The sequence below is a fragment of the Antechinus flavipes genome, chromosome 3 (assembly GCF_016432865.1).
Source record: "Antechinus flavipes isolate AdamAnt ecotype Samford, QLD, Australia chromosome 3, AdamAnt_v2, whole genome shotgun sequence".
NCBI lineage: Eukaryota > Metazoa > Chordata > Mammalia > Dasyuromorphia > Dasyuridae > Antechinus > Antechinus flavipes.
The window spans coordinates 348329792-348347170 of record NC_067400.1 but is presented as its reverse complement, the minus strand read 5'-3'; the positions used below and the strand labels follow the sequence as shown (position 1 = coordinate 348347170).

The 17379-nt window shown below is 35.3% G+C and overlaps 1 long non-coding RNA gene across 1 annotated transcript in view; it reads right to left on the bottom strand.

The window, feature by feature from the left end:
- Nucleotides 1-4580: 4580 nt before the first annotated feature.
- LOC127554313 (uncharacterized) overlaps nt 4581-17379 on the bottom strand; it is a 46281-nt gene continuing 33482 nt past the window's right edge. Inside the window, exon 3 of the long non-coding RNA XR_007951947.1 lies at nt 4581-5067. This is a non-coding gene — a long non-coding RNA (uncharacterized LOC127554313). The remainder of the gene's footprint in view (nt 5068-17379) is intronic.

Here is a 17379-nt window from a genome sequence, read left to right as displayed (position 1 = left end):
TCTTGGATGGTTCTGAACATTTCTAATGATAGGATACTCACCTTAGCACAACTCATTCTATTATTAATACTTTGGAGAGTAACAATTATACAGAGGCAAAAACTGCCTTCTTGTAACTTCTTCCTTTGGTCCTGGTTCTTCTTTGAAGCCAGAAACATTAAGATTAATCCCTCTTTAATATATATAAAATAATAAATAAGATGAGTATTTATTAACTGTCCTCTATGTGGATGGCATTATGCTAAAGAAAGATTCAAATGAAAGTCTTCTGCCCTCAAGAAGTTTGATATTCATCCTAGAATGGAGATATCTCTAGATCTCACCTTTCTTTTGTGCTATTGTGACTGTCCTTTGCTTATAGAGCACAGAGCCTTCTTTGATATGGGCATGCTATGCTGATTGGTACTATGACAGTGTCTCTAATGTCTTAACATTTTCAAGAAACTATCATTCCATCCATAATCTCTGGTTACATGGCCATCACCCTAATTCACTCTCCCATGATAAACTTCTTGTTGAACTGCAGTAATCACCTCCTTACCATATTTCTCTATTCTATCTGCTACATAACTTCTATACTGATTTTCCCAAAGAGCAGTTCTGACTGTGTAATTCTTGGATTTAGTAAACTGCATTGGTTACCTATAACCTCTATGATAAAAACTTTAAAAACTTTTCTTTTTGACTTTTAAATATCTTCATAACTTGGACTTTTAAATTCCTTTATAACTTGATTACCATCTATCTTTCTACTATTGCTGTATATTATTCCCCTTCATCCTTACCTTTATTTCAGAATTCCTCTAGCATCCTTCAAAGAGTAACTTTATGCCCTTTCTTGATTCATTTCCAATACCTCCTCCAGCTCATTTTTATTTTTGTTTATTTTGTATTTAAAGGGTGTCTAAAAAGTCTTAATGAAGTTTCACACCATTTAAGATTCTGTACATATTCAGAGATGTACATGTTGCTTCCCCAGATCTCCCCATACCTTGTCTCTTTATTCCTAATAGATGTTTTTGGGATTCCAAGGTAAATCTACTTACGACTTTGATTATCAGAAAACAAACAAACCTATACATTATACATTTTGTCTGCCCAGGATTTGGATGGTAAAGTTATTGTTTTAGGTGCTTTTGAAAGTAATATTTATTTTATGTCACAGCCAGAGATTCTTCTTAGCTTCCAGATTCTGAAGTTAAAGTACAAGGTCAAGCTGAGCCAATTGGGGAAAATACGTTTCTAATAAGAAATGTCTGCAGGTGAGGGCCAAAGGTTAATTTAAGAGCAGGCATGGGTTCTATGCTGATATCCATTTTTTAAAAATAAGCTCCATTTTGAGACTTGGGTGGCCACATCAAAGAACATAGCATGGTATGATTGTCTTTTCCACCCTAGATAACATGTGATCATTTCCTCATTAGATAAGGTTGAGGTTTACTCTCTGAGCACAGAAATGAGAATAAGATGAGAAGGAAGGATTGAGTTCTGGCTAGTCACTGGGTTTATCTCTGTATATTATGTGTTAGTTTGAGCACAGTCACACCTTGCTAAGTCATATTGAAAAGAGGTTGATCTGAATTAGGATGTTGTCAGGAAAAAAAAAACAACATATATATTTGGCAATATAAGTTCAGTTCTTCAGATTACAGAACAGAATTTGTAAGGCTAAACCAAGTATTTCCCATTAAATTCTTGCCAATGCTTGCATATATTGTGTTATTTCGTTTGTTATACAGTAATTTGTTTTCTAGGCTGCTTTCTTTGAGCATTATCTTTAAATTGAGTTCTCCTTTTATATCTTGTCTTCTTTCACCCTAACCTCATATTGTCTAAAATCATTATTTTTCTTATCACTTCTTATGGAAGGATGACTTTGAAATAGAATAAGCATAACTTTCAGAATTTAGCCCCAGGTTCCTTGTTATACTGTAGTTGTCTACTTCCACCAAGCTAGCCTTAGATGAAACAATGAAAATGATTTTATTCCAACATTATTTAACCTCTGAAAGTGATTTTCTTTAAAGAAAAGAAACAGCAAAGAAACTGCAAGAAATTTAAGGGACTTAAAAGACTCCCCTAACATCACATGGCTCTCAATGGTCTATTTAGAAACTGGGCTCTTGAATTCACAGGACAATGAGTCCTGCTCCCTATCTGGCAGTTAGATCAGATATGTGGTCCCTTTTTCTTTCTGATTTCTTAAAATCTGTTGCCATTGCAGCTGGCAGACAGAGTGAGAGACTTTCAGCCTCATCTCTACCATCCTGCATGGCTAGGTAATTTGTGTCAGTCAGGAAAAGGCAGGATTAAAAAGTTACCCCTGGATCCACTCAAGTCAACAATTTGCAGTTTTTCCAGACGGGAAGGGAAAAAATATTTAGACACGATCCCTTGGCAGGAAATGCCCATCTTCTCCTGTCATCCGGTGGTCATGCAAATAGTTTTCAAAGATTGTCTGGCCACAGAAATTTTGTTGGGCCTGCAGAATATTCATTTACTTTCCCTCAATTACCAATGCTTTCCCTTCCGAACATTCCATCTCATAATCTTTATGTCAATAAGCAAAGCCACCAGTATCTGACTGTAGCAAAGACCCACATGCTGTGTTTATGCATAAATACAAACAAATATGATTTCAAAACAAAAACTAAACCAAAGTAATTTGATCAGTCAAGTCTTCAAATACATCTGTGGTAAGGCTAATGGCAAAATGTGGCTAATGTTTGTTTACCAAGGCACATTAGAAAGAATAATTATCAGAGTCCATAGGAAAGAATAATTAGCAAATTTATGTGTTCTTTGTCCTTTAATTCTAAAAGTTCAAGAGTAGTTTTTCTGAAATCATATTTAAGCCAACCATAACAAAATATTTTAAAGCCAAGTCAACAAGCATTTATTACACACCTCTCACGGCTCTTATGTACTGCCACATGATATTATTTGACTATTTCTTGAATGTTAATCTTTTCTCTCAACTAGATTGTAAGGACAGAATCTACCCCTTATACTTCTTTGGTATTTTTCAGAGCAGTAGCATGGTTCTAGGCTTACAAAATGTACTACATAACTACTTTCTGAACTGCATAGATGTCTAAACCTATGATACTTAAATACATTTTCCTTGCCTTATAAATCTTCTTCATGCTTCTTATGTCCTCTCAATAGGTCTAGATAAACTGTAGGCCTCACTTGACTCTGGGAATTAATTCATTAAAGGCAATATATTAACCACTCACATCTTAATGAGATGTGACCTCATATATGTGAACGAAATCACAAGGTCCATCTTAGTTGGGACTTAATCTTTCCCCTGCTACAACGCATTCTCTTGGTACCAGTTTTATTAACCAAATGCTAGGATAAGTGCTAGTTAAAAGAACTTTGGTCTGAAGACCTGGGTTTAAGTCCCAAATCTGACATTTTCCAGATGTGTGGCCCTGGAAAATATGCTTTACTTCTCTGTATCCTAATTTCCTGATCTTTAAGTTAGAGAGATACTAATATAATGTCATAAGACTCTTGTGAGGAGAGTACTTTGACAGAATATGAGCTCCCTAAAAGTAGGAATTGCTTTAAATTTTGCTTTTGTTTCTTCAGTACCTAGGACAGTGCTTGGCACATAGTGGGCTTCCTGTTTTGCATTTATATTCTCAGCACCTAGGGAAGTTCTTGGTGCATAGTATGCACTTATTAAATATTTGTTGATTGATTTATAAATCTTACAAATGTTAAGTTTTTGCTATTTGTATGTTACAATAAAGTTAATGATTCACCATCTTTGAACTTTTGTTATAAGCTGTTTTTCCAGAAATGTTTGTTATTTGTATTGATATTTTACTCTTTCTCACCTAGTTCCCCCTCCCAACACACTCAACTCTCATGACAAAAAGCATGCATTTAGGAGCTGATTTGATACAGCTCTGGGTCTAGACTATGACCTTGGCATACCAAAAAAACACAGCCTTCATGAGGTTCCAACTGATGAACTTGAGCTCATTAGCATTGTCTCAAAACCCACCAAACTAAGCAGTCATGGCCACATGCCATCCCACCAATTCTGAAATATCCTCAGAGAGCTGGTCTGGACTTCTGACTCACCATTTCCGATGCCCAGGTCACAGCACATTATATACTATCTCTTCTTTCTCCCTCCTCTTAGCTATATTAAAATCAAGTTTCCTTTCTCTTGCCTACCCACAAAGTCCTTGAACTCAAGAAACACTAGCAGATGTTCGTTAGTGTGCAGGGAACAGGAGAATTAGAGTCATTTTCCATGGCTGTATGTTATGAATAAATGTTTGAGAGTCTCTGTAGAGGAACAGCCTTTCTGGTTCAGAGCCAGTTTGGATCGGGACACAGCCAACAGGGAGTCAGAGAAAAAGTAGAGCCTAGCAGGTTATTTTTAATTATTATTATTACTTTTTATTAGGAATCCTGACTGCCAAAAGCATAAGACACATAGCTTTACCATCACAGCACCACTTGAACATAATTAAGGGAAAATATTTATGTGAGAATAATGAGGTTGACTTATTAAAAAGAAAGAAAGAAAGAAAGAAAGAAAGCAAAGGGCTCAGTTATTGCAAAGGGGTTTCAGGCCATATTTTTATTTTGTTGAACATATTGTTTTTAGTCCTGGTTTTTGTTAACATGCCCAGCAGCCTCTGGGTGTTGGAGGCTGATAAATTTCAATTTGTTGTGATTAGCATGGATGGTGATTAGGAGATATTGGATAGAAATTCCTCCCAGATAATTAGGTAGGCTGGGCCATATGCCATCCCCAAGGTAATTTCCCTTTAGCTTTGCAGGAGGAATGTAGATTTGGCCTCTGTGACCCCTCGTGTCACTGGGTTTCCTTGATCATCATACTTGGAAATCTTCAGTGCAGCTTGTTGTTAAGGCCAACTCAGTAGGAGTCTGGTCAATGTGTTCTGTTTTCTCTAATGGTTTTAGTCTGATGCATAGCTCTGTGGGCCTCTTTCTGATGGGAGTCCTGTTAAATGAGTAAATCAAGTCATCCCCTTCTTGTGTTACACCATTGTGTCACTGTGTAACACAAAGACCCTGGGCACAAAGATAAAAAGGAGCATCAGAACCACAGGATCTCAGGCCAAAGGTTTGGAGAGATAATTAGACAATAGACAGTAGGCATGGGGATGCACAGATACCACAGGCTGAGGCACAACATAAATAATCATACTTCATGGGGGAATGTAAAGCATATTACATTAGAATTCCGAAAGTGAAGGCTTGAGTTTTGAGTTTGGCACTTAAAGCTGAGTGATCTTATAAGTAAGTCACTCAATCTCTCTGGACTTCAGTGTTTACACCTATAAAATGAAGGGGTCAGATGAGTATCAAGAGTTTTTAATCTTTTTTGCTTCCTGGATCCCTTTGACAGAATGATGAAGCCTATGGATCTCTTCTTAGAATAATGTTCTTAAATAATTGAAGGGAACACTAAATTTCAGTTAAAGGTCAGTGAAGATAAAAAATGTATTTTTCCCCTATCCAAGATCACAGACCTCCAGGTTAAGAACCCCTGGATTAGATAATCCCTACAATTTTTTTATATCTTGAAATCAATTGTCCTTTTTAAAAAAATTTCCTTTGTCATTCCCTTCCCTCTTCTCATAACAAGCCACAAAGAGCAGGGAAGACTGAAGTCATTTTTTAAAAAACAGTCCAAGACATTGTTTGCTATAGAGACCCCTCCAAATGGTCAATGGATTAATTTAATCCTAAACAGAATTCAGTTCATGAGTCTTTAAGTAAATGTCTAATAAAGACTTTAAATGCAGCTTATGTCTACATCAAGTTTGAACAATTACCAAATTAATGAATTATCCTTGACTTGTACATTAACCAAATGAATTAACTTTTACTGACTTTAGGCACACAAATCTCAGAACAGCTAAAGGAAAGAATAAAGGAATGAGTCAAGAAACTGCTTGAAAGTCAAGCATAATGTCAAGGAAAGAACATGGTTATTGGAATCCAAAGACTTGAATTCAAATCCCTACTCTGCTACTGCTGGTTGTGTGAAATTGGAGAAGTTGCTTAATGTCTCTGGGCATCAATTTCCTCACAGGCAAAATTAAAGCATTAGACTACACCTTCTTTAAAATCCCTTCCATCAGGGGATGTGGGAAAACAGGGATACTAATACATTGCTGGTGGAATTGTGAATACATCCAACCATTCTGGAGAGCAATTTGGAACTATGCTCAAAAAGTTATCAAACTGTGCATACTCTTTGATCCAGCAGTGTTTCTACTGGGCTTATATCCCAAAGAGATCTTAAAGAAGGTAAAGAGACCTGTATGTGCAGGAATGTTTGTGGCAGGTCTCTTTGTAGTGACTAGAATATGGAAATTGAGTGGATGCCCATCAATTGGAGAATGGCTCAATAAATTGTGGTATATGAATGTTATGGAATATTATTGTTCGGTAAGAAATGAACAACAGGATGATTTCAGAAAGGCCTGGAGAGACTTACATGAACTGATGCTGAGTGAAACGAGCAGGGCCAGAAGATCCTTATATACTTCAACAACAATACTATATGATGATCAATTCTGATAGGCCTGGCCATGTTCAGCAATGAGATGAACCAAATCAGTTCCAATGGAGCAGTAATGAATTGAACCAGCTACGCCAGTGAAAGAACTCTGGGAGATGACTAAGAACCATTACATTGAATTCCCAATCCCTATATTTTTGCCTGCCAGCATTTTGGATTTCCTTCACAGGCTAATTGTACAATATTTCAGAGTCCAATTCTTTTTGTACAGCAAAATAACAGTTTGGTCATGTATACTTATTGTGTATCTAATTTATACTTTAATATATTTAACATCTACTAGTCATCCTGCCATCTCGGGGAAGGGGTGGGGGGAAGGAGGGTGAAAATTGGAACAAAAGTTTTGGCGATTATCAATGCTGTAAAATTACCCATACATATAACTTCTAAATAAAAAGCTATGAAATTTTTAAAAAATATATTTTTAAATAAATAAATAAATAAAGTCCCTTCCAGCTCTAAATATTATGATCCTAGAATGAGGTTAGCAAATAGGAAAAAGAAAAGGAACTTCCAGAGGGAATGAATGAATGGAGACAAATATTAATTATTTATTAAATTCCTACTATGTTCCAGACATGTGATAAGCACTTTCCAAATATTATCTCATTTGATTTTCACAAGCACCCTGTGACATAGATCCTATTGTCCTCTTTTTTTTTTTACAGGTGAAGAAATTGAGACCAATAGAGATTAACATTTATATAGTGCTTTAAGATTTGCTAAGTATTACTTGTATTACCTTCTTTGGTTTTCACAACAACCCTACATGATAGATACTATTATTATTATCTCCATTTTTCAGATGAAGAAATTGTGGCTTAAGGTTAAATGACTTGCTCAGCTTCACACAGTAAGTATCAGAAGCAGAATTTGAACTCAGATCTTCCTAACTCAAAATTTGGTGCTCTTTTGACTGTGTCACATAAGTATCTGGAGAACTGAATCCATGGAAGCTGATGCAACTATTAATGAGAAAGTAAAGTGGAAAAAGAGAAAGTAATCCATAATAAATTCTTGATATTATATAAGTTCCCCAATATCTTCCCATCTATCTCTTACCTATCCTTAAGTCTCAGCTCAAGATCTACTTCCTCAAAAGAGATTTCCTTAACTATTGCATTCCTCATTAATCTCTTTCTCTGTTCTCTGAATTCCCATGACATATCTAATCTGTACCACATGTTTATCCACTTAATTCTCTAATAGTTCATTTTTCTCTTTTCTATTTCATGAAATAAAGGATTTAATTAATATAGGAGGGAATGTGGATGTAGAGAAGGAGATGGAACAAAGACTGGATCAATAAGACTTTGTAATATTAGGTATAGGAACTAAGGAAGTAGAAAGTGTTGAAGATGCATCTAGAATTATTAACTTGGTTGACTGAGAGAATGGAAAGTAGTACTCTGAAGAGGAATAGTGTTGTTGGGTGAAGGGATTAAGTTTAGTGGGCAATATGTTGAGTATGATTTGAAACATAATGGACTGAGCAATTCACAATGTCTCTGGGCCCCAGTTTATGCCTCTGCAAAATGAAGTAGGACTAAGTAACCTCTAAGATTTTTTCTATTTCTAAATCTATGATCTTATATTGAATTTAGAAAAGAATATCCAAATAGAGATGTTTAAAACAATCTCCTTCTTTAGCAAGAAGATCTAGCGTTCAGAAGAAAGAATAAGGCTAGATATATAGATTTGGGATTTATGTTAAAATGGTCTTTGAACCATGGGAATTCGCCAATCCAATGCAATTTAATAAACATTCATTAAACAGCTATGATGTGAAAGACATTGTACTGGTGATACTAAAATAAAAAAGGTACAGTTCTTAATGTCAAAAAGCTCACTTTCTTTTGGAGAGAAGTGGCAGGCAGAATTGTAGTGCATACCTATGATTAGAGCATTAGAGATAGGGGATAACATAGCATATAAAAGTGAGAAGCTACATACACAAAGAAAGAGAATGATTAGAAAGTAGTGTTAAGGAAGTCAAGGAATTAGGGAGGAGAAGATAGTAATATCAAATCTGCAGAGACTTCAAATAGGATGAAAAATAGGAGGAAAAAATTGGGCTTAGCAATTTAAAAGTCATTTAGTAACAGTTGAGAAAATAGCTTCAGTGGGATAGACTAGAAGTAAAACATCAAACCTTGCTTTCTGTTGTTCCTCATCATGAAGAGACTGATGAAGGCAAGAATGCTTAGCTGAGAAGAAGAAGAAGGAAGAGAAAGAGGAGGAGGAGAAGGAAGAAGAGGAGGAGGAGGAGGAGGAGAAGGAAGAAGAGGAGGAGGAGGAGGAGGAGGAGGAGGAGGCGGCGGCGGAGGAAGAAGAAGAGGAGGAGGAGGAGAAGGAGGAGGAGGAGGAGGAGGAGGAGAGAGGAGGAGGAGGAGGAGGAGGAGGAGGAGGAGGAGGAGGAGGAGGAGGAGGAGGAGGAGGAGGAGGAGGAGGAAGAGGAGGAGGAGGAGGAAGAAGAGGAGGAGGAGGAGGAGGAGGAGGAAGAGGAGGAAGAAGAGGAGGAGGAGGAAGAGGAGGAGGAGGAGGAGGAGGAGGAGGAGGAGGAGGAGGAAGAGGAGGAGAGCTCTCTCAAGTAATTGTTTGAAGGGCTTACAGTATTAAGTGAAGATCTTTTCAATAAATGAATGAATGGGGGGAAAATATTTATTACGTACTTTTTGTGTACGCACTATGATAGATACTGGAGGAAGGGAAAGAGGGCTGGGCTGATACGTATACATTCAAAAGTGATTTAGCACTTGCTCTCAGGGAGTTTATACTGGAATAAGAAATGTATAGGAGTGGTGATCAGGGAGGGGAATTTTGATCTAAGGATATTCTGAATGATGAATGGAGTCATAAGGCAGTCAATTGGTAATGGTAATATTTAATTGATTATCATTTTAAGAGCAAGTGGCAGAAATAAGGTGGAGTATATGATGGGACTGATCCAGAGTTGATGACTGACAGTGTATTGAATACAAAGGGGTAAGAGATTCAATAGTTAAGGACTGTGTATAGTTTAATTGGTCAACTATTGCATCAAGACAGGGAAGGGAGCAAAGTGAAATCAAGAGAGTTGATGGTATGAGAGAATGAAGAGGAGTGAAGGAGAGGTCATGGAGAGGACACAAATGAAAAATAGATTAGGGAATGAGGAAGAGGAAGAGATGGAAGAACAGGAGATTATGATCAGAAAAGGGAATTTCAGAGCACTAAAAGGAAATAATAAACAAAGGAGACCCCAGATTAAACAAACAAGTGATTAGAGTTGACAGAAGTATAAACATGAGCCAAATGAATGAACTTGCAAATGGCTAGTCTCTGTTTATGGACATTACTCTCTCAATTAATCAATCAACATAATTATTGAATACTTACTGTGTATAAGGCACTTTTTTGTATGTTTTGGGGGTAAAAAGAGAGAAGAAATTGTTCTTGTCCAAGAGGAGCTTTCAATTCAGTTGGAGAGATTGCACAGATTACCAGAAAATATAACTTTTCTCTGCAAAGAGCTATTTTTACACTGGAAATGATGGGGGTGGAGGGAGCATGGAGATAATAAGTGAGCCCTTAGCTACCCTTAAAGAAGTCAAGCCTCCTGGCCCAGGTGAAGTGCATCCTCAAATTCTGACTGCACTGGGAAGAGTAGCCCTCTTAATTGTAACCCTGTAATTGATATTTGAAAAATCATGGGAAAGAAATAAGGTTCCATAAGACTGGAGAAGGGCAAATAGTGTCCTAACTTTCAGAAAAAGAAAGACAACAAAGTCTATAGTGATGAACCAGTAAACTTACCATCAATTACTGAGAAGGTTCTAGAATGAATTATTAAAGAAATGGTTAGCATAATGCTTAGCACAGTAGTTAACAAATAGTAGGTACTTAATACTTGCTTACTGACTTCACTTGTGGATGTGGCAGTCACACATCAGGAAAGGGATCAATGATTCCAAAGAACCAGAATGGTTTCATCAATTGAATATAACTTGATTTCCATTTTTTTGGGGGGAAGGGAAGAATAGGATTACTAAAGATAGGCTAATAGGATTTAATAATAATAACATTAATATATTATATTATTATTATTATAATAGGTTTAATAGGATTAAACTAGCAAATGAGGAAAATGTTATGGATGTAGTTTACCTTAATTGCAGCAAAGCCATGAAAAAAGTAACTCACAGGTGGTAGAGCCAAGATGGTATGAAGTCAGGGATTCACCTGAGCTCTCCCAAATTTACCTCCAAACAACTTTGAAATAATGCCTCAAAACAAATTCTGGAGTAGCAAAACCAACAAAAAGGACAGGGTGAAAGAATTTTCCAGCCTAAGACAACTTGGAAATTTGGCAGGAATAGTATGTCTCACTGGGATAAGAATGCAGCACAGTCCAACACAGGCTGGGTCCTGGCCGGCAAGCAGCAGACCTTAAGGCATGACTGAATCATCATTGGTGGCTTCCAGAGCTCTCAATCCACAGACAGTAATGGTGGGGATGGGGGTGGGGGTCAGACAACTGGTCAAAAGGAGGCACTGGGAGAAGGACTCTGTGACATTGCCTATATATGGTTCTGGGTCACAGTCTCAGGACACTAGGAGGAGCAGGAACCTTGATTATGGTTTCAGAGCAGAAAAGAATGCTAGTGGTTGCTTACAGACATGAGCTCAAGCCAGGAAGACAGTGACCACACCTTTTCTTAGATCATTCCATCTTGGAAAAACAGAGCTCATAGACCACCAGAGCTAGCTCTAAAAACAGTGAGAAAATTCAAAGCTTGGGACAGTGCTGTTTCCATCTAGGCACAGAGGCCAACTTTAATATAAGGTAAAAATCAAAAATTAAGCTGAAAAAATGAGCAAAAAAAGGGGAGAAGAATTTGACTATATAAAGTTACCAAGGCAGCAAGGAAAAATCAAAACACAAACTCAGAAGACCATAAAATCAAAGCAGCTAGATGCAAAGCCTCAAATAAAAATGTGAATCATCTCAGGCTTTGAAGGAGGTCAAAAAGGATTTTCAAAATCAAATAAGAGAGATAAAGAAAAAAATGGGAGGGGGAGTGATGCAAGAAAATATTTTTTTAAAATACTCAATAGCTTAATGAAGGAGACACAAGAATTAATGAAGAAAAATAAAGAAAATAAAAACAGTTTAGGTGGAAAAATAAAAAGAGGTGCAAAAATCCACTGGAAAAAAAAAACTCCTTAAAAAGTAAAATTGGTCAAATGGAAGAAGTACAAAAGCTCACTAAAGAAAATCATTCCTTAAAAATTATAATTGGGCAAATGGAAGTTAATGACTCCATGAGATCTCAAGAAATAATGAAAAATAAATAGAAGAAAATGTGAAATACTTCTTTGAAAAAACAACTGACCTAGAAAATAGATCCAGGAGAGATAATTTAAGAATTATTAGACTATTTAAAGTCATGATCAAAAGAAGAATTTAGACATCATGTTCATCAAGTTATCAAGAAAAACTGCTCTAACAACCTAGAATCAGAAGGTGTAATAGAAATTGAAAGAATCCACTGACCACCTCCTGAAAGGCTTCTCCAAAAGAAAACTCAGAAATATTATACCAAATTCCAGAGCTCCTGAGTCAAAGAGAAAACACTGCAAACAGTCAGAAAGAAACAATTCAAATATTATGGAGTCACAGTCAAGATAATACATAATGTTATAATAACAATGTTTATCAGCTTCTATATTAAAGAATTAGAGAGATTGGAGTATGATACTCCTGAGAGCAAAGGAGCTAAGACTGCAACCAAGAATCACCTACCCAGCAAAACTGAGTATAATATTTCGGGGGGGCGGGAAGGAGGAATGGACATTTACTGAAATTGGGGACTTTCAACCATTCCTGATTAAAAGACCAGGGCTGAATAGAAAATTTGACTTTCAAATACAAGATTTAATAAAGACATCAAAAGGTAAACATGAAAGACTAATCATAAAGGATTTAATAATGTTAAACTGTTTACATTCCTACATGGTAAAATGATACTTAAAACTCTTAAGAACTTTATCATTAGTAGGACAATTAGAATATACATATTAGTATACATGGACAGAAGCCAGGGGTATGAGTTGACTATGATGGAATGATATAAAAAAATAAATAAAAGAACTGAGAAATGCACTCTAAGAAGAGGGAGGGAAGAGATAGAATGGAATAAATTACCTTACATAAAAGACAAGAGCTTTTACCATAAAGGGAGGAAACTGGGAAGACTGAGCAACACTTGAACCTTGCTCTCACAGGAATTGGCTCAAAGAGGGAATGACATGCACACTCAGTTGGGTATAGAAATTTATCTTACTGTACAGGGAAGTAGAAAGGTAGGGAAATAAGGAAGGATGGGGAGTTAACAGAAGGAAGGGGGATTTGAGAAAAGCAGTGGTCAAAAGCAAGACACTTTTGAGGAGGGGCAGAGTGAAAGGAGAGAGAAAGAAAACAATAAATGGGGGGGGGAGACGTAGGATGGAGAGAAATACACAATAATTATAACTGTAAATGTGAAATGGATGAATTCGCCCATAAAATGGAAGTAGACAGCACAGTGAATTATAAACAGAAATCCTAAAATATATTGTTTACAAGAAATATACTTGAAGTAGAGAGACACAAACAGTAAAAATAAATGGCTAGAGCAGCATATATTATACTTCAGTTGAAGTTTTTTTTTTTTTAAAGCAGGGATAGCAATCATTATCTCAGGCAAAGCAAAAGCAAAAATATATCTAATTAAAAGATATAAGCAGGGAAAATACATTTTGCTAAAAGGTACAATAGACAATGAATGATATCAATGCTAAATATATATAGCAAATGATATAGCATTCAAATTCTTTGTTGTTGTTGCTTTTAATAATACCTTTTTATTTTCAAAATGCATGCAAAAATAGTTTTCAAGATTCACTCTTGCAAAACCTTGTGTTCCAAATCTTTTTTCCCTCCCTCCCCCTTACCCTAGACAACAAGCAATCCAATATATATTAAACATATCTCCACAATATTTACATATCTCCACAATTATCATGTTGTACAAGAAAAATCATATTAAAAGGAAAAAAAGAGAAAAAAAATAAAAAGCAAGCAAACAACAATAAAAAAGGTGAAAATACTATGCTGTGGTCCACATTCAGTCCCCACAGTCCTCTCTCCGGATGCAGATGGCTTTCTCCATCACAAGTCTATTAGAATTGGTCTGAATCACTTCATTGCAGAAAAGAGCCAAGTGCATTAGAATTGATTATTGCATAATCCTGTTGTTGCTATGTATAAGGTTCTCTTGATTCTACTCACTTCACTTAGCATCAGTTCATGTCTCTCCAGGAATTTCTGAAATCATCCTCCTGATTATTTCTTACAGAACAATAATATTCCATAACATTCATATACCATAACTTATTCAGCCATTCTCTAACAGATGGGCATCGACTTAATTTCCAGTTCCTTGCCACTACAAAAAGGGTTGCCACAAACATGTTTTGCACACATGGATCCTTTCCCCCTTTTTATGATCACTTTGGGCTATAGGTTCAGTGGAGACCCTGCTGGATTAAGGTGTATGCATAGCTTGATAGCACTTTGGGCATAGTTCCAAATCACTTTCCAGAATGGCTGATCAGTTCACAATTCCAGCAACAATGTATCAGTGTCCCAGTTTTCCTGCATCCCCTCCAACATTCATCATTATCTTTTCCTGTCTTCTCAGTCAATCTGAGAGGTATGTAACGGTACCTCAAAGTTGTCTTAATTTGCATTTCTCTGATCAATAGTGATTTAATGCATTTTTTCATGTGGCTAGAAATATTTTGAATTTTTTTACCTGAAAATTGTTCATATCCTTTGACCATTTATCAATTAGCATCTAAATTCTTTAAAAAAAAAAAAAAAGGATCTTATGTAACTGATCTGGAGAAGATTGGAGAGATATGGATTAAATAATACAATCAAATTTATTTGATACTAGTTGGGTGGCTGGAATCAAAGAGAAGTTGTTAATCATTCAATATAAACATAATGGGAAGTCTCTAGTAAATTACTCCCCAAATTTGTGTTTAGTCTTATGTAACATAACATGTTTATTATTAAACTTGCTAATGACTAATAACAAATTTGCAGTCAAGAAATTCCCTCACTGACTATATATACATTATGTGTGCATACAGAGAGAGAGAGAAAGAGAGAAAGAGGAAGAGAGACAGAGAGAGAGAAGAGAGAGAGAGAGGAGAGAGAGAGAGAGAGAGAGAAAGAGAGAGAAACACAGAGAGAGACAGAGAGAGACAGAGAGAGACAGAGAGAGAGAGAGAGAGATTTGCATAGATAAAATGTATATCTCACTCTATATCTCTAATCTGTTACCTTTGTGTCAGGAAGTGGACAGTGTCTTTGATCATCATTGATCCATTGGAATCATAGTCTTAATGCTTTCAAGTTGTTTGTCTTCACAAGGGCTGTTGCTATTATATAAATTGTGCTCCTGATTCTGCACATTTCTTTCACCCTTAGTATATGAGTCTTCAAAATTTTTATTCATTATTATAATATTGATGTGCAGATTATTCTGATTCTGTTTACTTCCCTATGCATCGGTTCATACAAGTTCTTCCATGTTTCTTTGAAATAATAGATTTCCTCATACTTTAAAGACAAATAATGTTCCAAAACATTCATATACCATAATTTATTGAGCTCTCTTCAGCTGATGGCCATCCTTTTAATTTCTAGTTTTTTGCTACCTCAAAAACAATTGCTAGAAATACTCTTGTATAAATAGGAGCCTTTATTATTTTGCCTCTTTGGGGTATAGATCTTCCAGTGGTTTAGCTGGTTAAGTAGTACTGCTTAATAACTTTTCAAAGTTATTATTAGTTATGATATTATATACATATTATTATTAGTTATACATTGAAATGTATAATTCCAAATTGTTTTCCAGAATAGTTGAAGCAATTTGTAGGTCCACTAACAATATATCTATTTTCCTACATCCCCTCTAATATTATTTTTGCATATTGTTATCTTTTCTGATTTAATGGGTATGAGATAGAATCTCAGAACTGTTTTAATTTCTATTTCTCTAATTAGTAGTGAGTTGGAGCATTTTTTTTCACATGCTTATAGATAGTTTATGTTTCTTTGCTTAAAAACTGGCTATTCATATCCTTAGACTATTTATCACTTAGTGGAATGGCTCTCATTCTTATAAATTTGGATGTGTTTTTCATACATCTTAGAAATGAGATCTTTAATGATCAGCAGGATGATTTTAGAGAAGCCTGGAGAGACTTACATGAACTGATGCTAAGTGAAGCAAGCAGAACCAGGAGAGCATTGTAGATAGCAACAAGATTATACAAAATGATCAATTTTGATGGATGTGGTTCTTTTCAATAATGAGATGATTCAGGCCAGTTCCAATGGTCTTGTGATGAAGAGAGTCATTTGCATCCAGAGAGAGGACTGTAGGAACTGAGTATGGATCACAACATAATATTTTTGTTCTTTTTGTTATTGTTTGCTAGCATTTTGTCTTCTTTCTCATTTTTCCCTTTTTGATCTGATTTTTCTTGTGCAGCATGATAAATGTATAGAAATACACACACACACACACACACACATATGAATTGCACATATCTTGGATCACTTGCCATCTAGGGGAGGGGGAAAAGGGGAAGAGAAGAAAATTTGGAACACAAGGTTTTGCAAGGGTCAATGTTGGAAAATTATCCATACATATGTTTTGAAAATATAAAGCTTTAATAAAAAAAAAAAGAAAGAAATGAGATCTTTATAATAGAAATTTGCTGCAAAAAATGAAGGGGTGGGGAAATGCCTATCAAATATATCAATAGAAGAAAAGTTCGTGATGAAACAAATGACAGAGATGCTCACAGAAAATAAAATGTATAATTTAGATTACATAAAGTTTCCCAGTTATTTGGATCCATATTCTTGCAAACAGTAACTTTTAGTTATAGATATATAGTTCTTGTATCTTTGTATCTTTGTAGGTAGACTCCCAAATATCTTATACATTCTAATTATTTTAAATAGAATTTCCCTTTCTAACTTTTCCTACTGGATTTTGCTAGTTTCATAAATAAATGTTAATCATTTCTGTATATTTATTTAATATCCTACAAGTTTTTTATTTAATTTTAATTTAATTAATGCATGTTTCAATGAATTCATAACTAGTTGTCTCTTTAGTTTTTTAAATATACTATCATATCTTCTGCAAAGAGTGATGATTTTAGTTCTTCTTTCCCTGTGTTTTTTCTTTTACCTTCTTCTTTTTCTTGGTATGTTGGTGTAGCCAGCATTTCTAATCTTATATTAAACAGAGATGAAGACAATGAACATCCTTATTCAACACATGAATGTTTTGGAAAGGACTCAAGTTTATCTCCATTACATATATTGGTAATAGTTAGTTTTATATTATATATATACTGTTGATCAGCTTAAGGAAAGACTCATTTATTTCTATATTTTCTAATTTTTTAAACAAAAATGGGTGCTATATTTTGTTGAAAGCTTTTTCTAAATCTATTGATTGGGTGTGTTATTTATGTTGATTATGTTGATTATGGGAGTATGATTACTCATATGGTAATTTAGTTTATAGGTTTTCTAATATAAACAATTAAATGAATATTTACAAGTGACAGGTAAGTTGTGCAATGGATAGAATACTGGACATGGAGTTACAAAGATCTGAGTTCAAATCCAACTTCAAGAACTTATTAGCTGTGTACCCTTGAGCAAGATATTTAAC